This window comes from Salmo salar, chromosome 24, assembly GCF_965601325.2.
Source record: "Salmo salar chromosome 24, fSalSal1, whole genome shotgun sequence".
NCBI lineage: Eukaryota > Metazoa > Chordata > Actinopteri > Salmoniformes > Salmonidae > Salmo > Salmo salar.
Window position 1 is genome coordinate 37,687,352 of NC_138314.1, and position 7,926 is coordinate 37,695,277.

The following is a 7,926-nucleotide window of genomic DNA, read 5'->3' on the forward strand; positions in this document are numbered from 1 at the left end:
TTTTTAGTCCGCTTTGCGAGTGTACAATTATGTTCACTGCGGGGCCTGAAACTCCCCATAATTCAATTCGCAATGATTGTACATCCGTTAAGACAAGTAATCGAAAACTTAAAAACAACATTAATTGAGAAGTAACCATACACGTGTAAGTAAAAAACAAATGCAAATAAGTTAGAAATTGTGCTACTAATGCACAGGACGGCACAAACACGTCTCGTTAAAAGTAAATATGTTTTTGTTTGGTTATCTTTTGGAAATTGTAGAAACAAAACATTTTCCTTCTTCAGAAGTTCCAGCTAGGCAGGCTAACGTTAGTTAGCTAATTAATCTGCTAGCTATCATACAGTAGGTGTATATTAATAATTATATATTTAATATAAGTAGACATGCACTGATAGCCAGCTACAGCTGGCTATCAGCAGAGCCTTGTCTGGCCTTGTCTGGCAGCAAAACAGTTCATTCAGCCTCATTTACTGCCTTTAAAAAAACATAGCTGATATGGCTGACTTGCTTAAACAAATGTGGTTTCATATGACAATTGAGATGTACAAACTATGGCATAAGGGGACGACAAGCGGATAAGAGGCAATCCGTAATTTCGATTAAGACATTAATGAGCGAGCTAGGACGGACATAGTCAATATAACTATTTGTTTAGCACTTTTGAAATGTGCAGCAAGTAATGCAAGATATGTAAACATTATTGAGTGAATGAGATACCGTAGAATAGTATAGAAAACAGTATATACATATGAGATGAGTAATGCCAGATATGTAAACATTATTAAAGTGACTAGTGTTCCATTCCTTAAAGTGACCAGTGATTTCTAGTCTATGCTTATAGGCAGCGGCCTCTAATGTGCTAGTGATGGCTGTTTAACAGTCTGATGGCCTTGAGATAGAAGCTGTTTTTCAGTCTCTCGGTCCCAGCTTTGATGCACCTGTACTGACCTTGCCTTCTGGATGATAGCGGGGTGAACAGGCAGTGGCTCGGGTGGTTGATGTCCTTGATGATCTTTTCGGCCTTCATGTGACATCGGGTGCTGTAGGTGTCCTGGAGGGCAGGTAGTTTGCCCCCGATAATGCATTGGGCAGACCGCACCACCCTCTGGAGAGCATTGTGGTTGCGGGCGGTGCAGTTGCTGTGCCATCTGTAAAAGTTAGTGAGGGTTGTAGGCTACATGTGCACCACCAAGTCAGAACAATAGGCGAAATTAAGAGGGGTAAATATACCAAATTATTAGGGTGAGGCACTTGGACTACTAACATCTTACTACACAACCTACACTTAGTATTACTTTCTTAGCTACAGTATACATATCTCCCTGGCATATTACATCGTTTATGCAGCAGTATACAATACATTTTTGGACTCACCTTGTTGTGCTGTGCTCACTTGAACAGGAAGGTGGAGCGGCGGAACTTCGTTGGAAGATTTTGTCATCAAAGTCTGGCATTCTCTGGATTTATGGTGCTTTCAAGACAACTGGGAACTCCGAAAAAAAACAAGGTTGAATCATGATGACGTCATTGATCTTCAGGTCGTAGCTCTAGAAAGAGGCTGGATTTACAATTCCGAGTTAGATGACCGTTCAAAACGTATTTTCCCAGTCAGAGCTCGTTTATTCCCGACTTCCTAGTTGTCTTGAACTCACTGAAGTCAAGTTTTCGCAGTTAACAGTTGTTTTGAGCGCGGCACAAATCATGCTTCATTGACAGCATGGCCAATGTTGAAAGTTTATCATTTTAAATTTGGAAAAGATCCCCTTAGTTCCAGATATTGGACCACACAGTAACTCCACTGAATAGTAGGCTAGTGATTGCTTTGCAATGCTTGCAGTTAGCCACTGTCACTGATTCCTTCCAAACCACTCATTGTTGAATTTGCGATTTCCAACTTGTTGTGTAATGTTTATGGCCGATGAGCACCCATACGTTTAATCTATAATTTCTCTTCATTATTTCTCTTCATATGACAAGGATTAAAAAGGATTTTCCAGCTTAGATTTTGAAAATATGATGTTGACATGATCAGTCCAATCAAAGCTACTGTATATATAACGTGATTTGACGTCATTTTATCTGTGGCCAATGACCTTGAGCCTTCTTGGATGAGCACTTCTAATGCAACTCTATGGCAGCACACAAGGGGCTAGAATTTTCTAGCTCTAACCTTGGTGGTGACGTAGTGTCCCCATGAGTGACAGAACATGGGGCCAATCACGCCGCAACGCTCCGTATTTTCTGCTGGCTTGCCCCACTACCACAGAAAGCACTGAGCTAGGCTGAAACACCTGCATTTTGGAGCTTCCTTACTCAAGAAAACAAAAGAGACCATGTTTGTATGCAGCTTTATTAACTCTATGATATATCCTTTTTTTTAAATTGTTTGCAAACTGATATGTGACACGTATTAATGCCAAAATAACATGCAAAACAGGCAAGCCTGCTCAAAAGCCCCACCTGCCCTGAATGACAGGTTGCCACTGTATATATATATGAAGTCATCCACAAAGTTTTATCCACAAACTACACTTCTCTCTGTTAGATTTTGGTTTTGGAAAGGGTATATCACATGTAGATATCGCATAAAGCATACTTCATATATGCTTGATTTAAATATTGACTGGCTTTCATCAAGCTGCCAACTCAAGAAAAAGCTTAAAACTTTAACCAGTGCCTGCAACCTGGTTCAGGTTATCAGTCAACCTACCAGAGTAGTTACAAACAGCACAGGAATGAAATCATCAACATATGTTCATCAAATCTTTACTAATGCTGTAGAAATGTACTTGAAAGCAGTATCCAGATCCACAGGATGTAGTGATCACAATATAGTAGCCATATCTAGGAAAACCAAAGTTCCAAAGATTGGGCCTAATATAGTGTATAAGAGGTCATACAATATGTTTTGTAGTGATTCCTATGTTGTTGATGTAAAGAATATATGTTGGTCTGTGGTGTGTAATGAGGAGCAAACAGACGCTGCACTTGACACATTTATTAAATTGCTTATTACCGTTACTAATAAGCATGCACCCATTAAGAAAATGACTGTTAAAAACTGTTAAATCCCCGTGGATTGATGAGGAATTGAAACATTGTATGGTTGAGAGGGATGAGTCAAAAGGAATGGCAAATAAAGTCTGGCTGCACAACCAATTGGCAAACGTATTGCAAATGGAGAAATCATGTGACTAAACTGAATAAAAAGAAGAATAAACTACACTATGAAACAAAGATAAATGACAAAGAATTTTAGTAAAAAGCTTTGGAGCACCTTAAATTACATTTTGGGATAAAAGGCAAACAGCTCCATCATTCATTGAATTAGATGGCTCATTCATCACTGATATTGCCAAGTACTTTAATAATTTTTTTAATTGGCAAGATTAGCAAATGTAGGCATGACATGCCAGCAACAAACGCTGAAACTATACATCCAAGTATATCTGACCAAATAATGAAAGATAAGCATTGTAATTTTGAATTCCGTAAAGTGAGTGTGGAAGAGGTGAAAAAATGATTGTTGTCTATCAACAATGACAAGCCACCGGGGTCTGACAACTTGGATGGAAAATTACTGAGGATAATAACAGATGATATTGCCACTCCTATTTGCCATATTTTCAATATAAGCCTACTAGAATGTGTGTGCCCCCAGGCTTGGATGGAAGCTAAAGTCATTCTGCTACCCAAGAATAGTAAAGCCCCTTTTACTGGCTCAAATAGCCAACCAATCAGCCTGTTACCAACCCTTAGTAAACTTTTGGAAAAAATTGTGTTTGACCAGATACAATGCTATTTCACATTAAACAAATTGACAACAAACTTTCAGCATGCTTATGGGGAACGACATTCAACAAGCACTGCACTTACACAAATGACTGATGATTGGTTGAGAGAAATTGATGATAAAAAGATTGTGTGGGCTGTTTTGTTAGACTTCAGTGCAGCTTTTGACATTATCGATCATAGTCTGCTGCTGGAAAAACGTATGTGTTATGGCTTTACACCCCCTGCTATATTGTGGACAAAAAGTTACCTGTCTAACAGAACAAAGTGGGTGTTCTTTAATGGAAGCCTCTCCAACATAATCCAGGTAGAATCAGGAATTCCCCAGGGCAGCTGTCTAGGCCCCTTATATTTTTCAATCTTTACTAATGACATACCACTGGCTTTGAGTAAAGCCAGTGTGTCTATGTATGCGGATGACTCAACAATATACACGTCAGCTACTACAGCGACTGAAATGACCAACAATAAACAAAGAGCTGCAGTTAGTTTCAGAGTGGGTGGCAAGAAACAAGTTAGTCCTAAATATTTCTAAAACTAAAAGCATTGTATTTAGAACAAATCATTTACTAAACCCTAAATCTCAACTAAATCTTGTAATAAATAATATGCACTGCTTGGAGTAATCCTGGATTGTAAACTGTTATGGTCAAAACATATTGATACAACAGTAGCTAAGATGGGGAGAAGTCTGTCCATAATAAAGCATTGCTCTACCTTCTTAACAGCACTATCAACAAGGCAGATCTAACAGGCCCTAGTTTTGTTGCACTTGGACTACTGTTCAGTGGTGTGGTCAAGTGTCACAAAAAGGGACAGCCCTTGGATGTACACAGAGATCTAATATTAATAATATGCATGTGAATCTCTCCTGGCTCAAAGTGGAGGAGAGATTGACTTCATCACTACTTGTATTTATGAGAGGTTGACATGTTGAATGCACTGAGCTGTCTGTCTAAACTACTGTCATACAGCACGGACACCCATGCATATCCCACAAAACTTGCCACAAGAAGTCTCTTCACAGTCCCCGAGTCCAGAACAGACTATGGGAGGCACACAGTACTACATAGAGCCATGACTACATGGAACTCTAACTGATGCAAGCAGTAAAATTAGATTTAAAAAAACGAATACCAATATGTACCTTATTGTGAAGCAACACAAACATAGGCACATACACATGCATACACACACGCATGATATAATACACACTATACACACAGGTACACATGGATTTAGTACTGTAGATATGTGGTAGTGGTGGAATAAGGGCCTAAGGGCACACAGTGTGTTGTGAAATCTGTGAATGTATTGTAATGTTTTTAAAATTGTATAAACTGCCTTAATTTTGCTGGACCCAAGGAAGAGTAGATGCTGCCTTAGCAACACCTAATGGGGATGCATAATAAATACAAAATACACTTGAGAGAGAATGCAACGGACCCAACTGGCCAGTGCTGGGCTAGGTAGAATCACAGGATGCATGATCAGTGCATGGGCAGGGTGTGGGGTGCATGGGAACAGTCTGATTGGCTGAAGCCACTATCTGGAGGTGATCATATCTCTCACTTGATGAGTGGTGCCTGCCAGACATAAACAACAACACACACCCTGGAAATTAGTTCCACAGTACCCTTGGCAGGGGGATTCTGTAACACTGTTAAAAACTCTGTTTGTGGTTGTCAGTAACTGCCGGATGGCTCATGTACCTCCAAGTTGATTTGCTAATTTACATCGACATTGGTGTGATTTCGGCTTAGATATGATGGGGTGGAGATTTTAATTTAACATTGAGCTTCAACCAATGATACTATATAAATCATTGGATACAATTAATTGTTGTCGTGGTTGTGTGGTAATTAGGTCCTACATTTAACTTCATGACATTAAACTATCTGATTAAGCCACACATTAACCGACACAGAACACGTTATTCTAGTTCAAAAGAAAGAACAGAACAAACATGCACCAAACAAACATTCATTAAATTCACACCATAGGCTTACTGTGATGCAGCTGTCAGTGAATTAAATGGTGTGTGTGAGCACACGGTTGTGTGTAAGGTTTGTGTGTGAGAGAGTGAGACGTTAACCTATATTACAGAGGACATAGTGTTGTTATGAGTTGTTCAGGAGTAGCTCCCTCAGTAGTGCAGACATGGGAGGTGGTGAAGGCTGTGGGATAGCTGCCTTCAGTTTCAACATCAAATCCCTGGGCCTCAGCAGGGGGAATATGCCCTGGGATTAATTTGAGCTGGCTGCACCTCTCCATTTTCGACTGTTTAGTTCCGGAACCTATTTTTTCGGATTCGGTAACCTCTTGTGGCATGAAAAAAAATATTTTCACTTTTTGCAATGTAAAAATCCAAATAAAAGCGATTAAAGTTCATTCGAGTTGGCTCTTCGTTATGTCATGTGAAAAAGTTGTTGTCCCGGGCCTGATATTTGATTCGGGTTGGGTCAGCCCGGGTTTATGGTTTGTGTAACATTGTAACCTATGTTTAGACCAATGCGTGGACATGGCTGTGTGAGTAGCACGCCTGTATCTCTCACAGAACTAGAACGAGATGAACTTTCTATGATCTCTCTCTGCTCTGATAGACGTGAGTCACAACTCTTATCTCTCCAGCATTGCGTTTATTTACTTATAGGCCAGCAGCATACCACCCTGCATCCCACTGCTCGCTTGCCTCTGAAGCTAAGCAGCGTTGGTCCCTAGATGGGAGACTAGATGCTGCTGGAAGTGGTGTTGGAGGGCCAATAGGAGGCACTCTTTCCTCTGGTCTGAAAAAAACAATATCCCAATATCTGAATGGCAGGTAGGCCAGGTAGGCCAGTTGAGAACAAGTTCTCATTTACAACTGCCACCTGGCCAAGATAAAGCAAAGCAGTGTGACAAAAACAACAACACAGAATTACACATGGGATAAACAAACATACAGTCAATAACACAATAGAAAAATCTGTATACAGTGTGTGCAAATGAAGTAAGCAGGTAAGGCAATAAATAGGCCAATAGTGGCGAAGTAATTACAATTTAGCAATTTACACTGGAGTGATATATGTGCAGATGAGGATATGCAAGTAGAAATACTGGTGTGCAGAAGAGCAGAAAAACAAAAACAAATATGGGGATGAGGTAGGTAGTTGATTGGATGGGCTATTTACAGATGGGGTGTGTACAGCTACAGCGACAGTAAGCTGCTCTGACAGCTGACGCTTAAAGTTTGTGAGGGAGATATAAGTCTCCAACTTCAGTGATTTTTGCAATTCGTTCCAGTCATTGGCAGCAGAGAAAATGGAAGGAAAGGCGACCAAAGGAGGTGTTGGCTTTGGGGATGACCAGTGAAATATACCTGCTGGAGCGCGTGCTACGGGTGGGTATTGCTATGGTGACCAGTGAGCTGAGATAAGGCGGGGCTTTACCTAGCAGAGACTTGTAGATAACCTGTAGCCAGTGGGTTTGGCGACGAATATATAGCGAGGACCAGACAACGAGAGCATACAGGTCGCAGTGGTGGGTAGTCTATGGGGCTTTGGTGATAAAACGGATGGCACTGTGATAGACTGCATCCAGTTTGCTGAGTAGAGTGTTGGAGGCTATTTTGTAAATGACATCGCCGAAGTCAAAGATCGGTAGGATAGTCAGTTTTACGAGGGTATGTTTGGCAGCATTTGTTGCAAAATAGGAAGCCGATTCTAGATTTAACTTTGGATTGGAGATGCTTAATGTGAGTCTGAAAGGAGAGTTTATAGTCTAGCCAGACACCTAGGTATTTATAGTTGTCCACATATTCTAAGTCAGAACCGTCCAGAGTAGTGATGCTAGTCGGGCGGGAGGGTGCGGGCAGCGATCGGTTGAAGAGTATGCATTTCGTTTTTACTAGCATTTAAGAGCAGTTGGAGGCCACGGAAGGATGGGTGTCCTGACTCTCTGTGGTCACAAAAGATCCCATGGCACTTATCGTAAGAGTAAGGGTGTTAACCCTGGTGTCCTGGCTACATTCCCAATCTGGCCCTCATACCATCATGGTCACCTAATCATCCCCAGCTTTCAACTGGCTCATTCATCCCCCTCCTCTCTCTGTAACTATTCCCCAGGTTGTTGCTGTTAATGAGAATGTGTTCT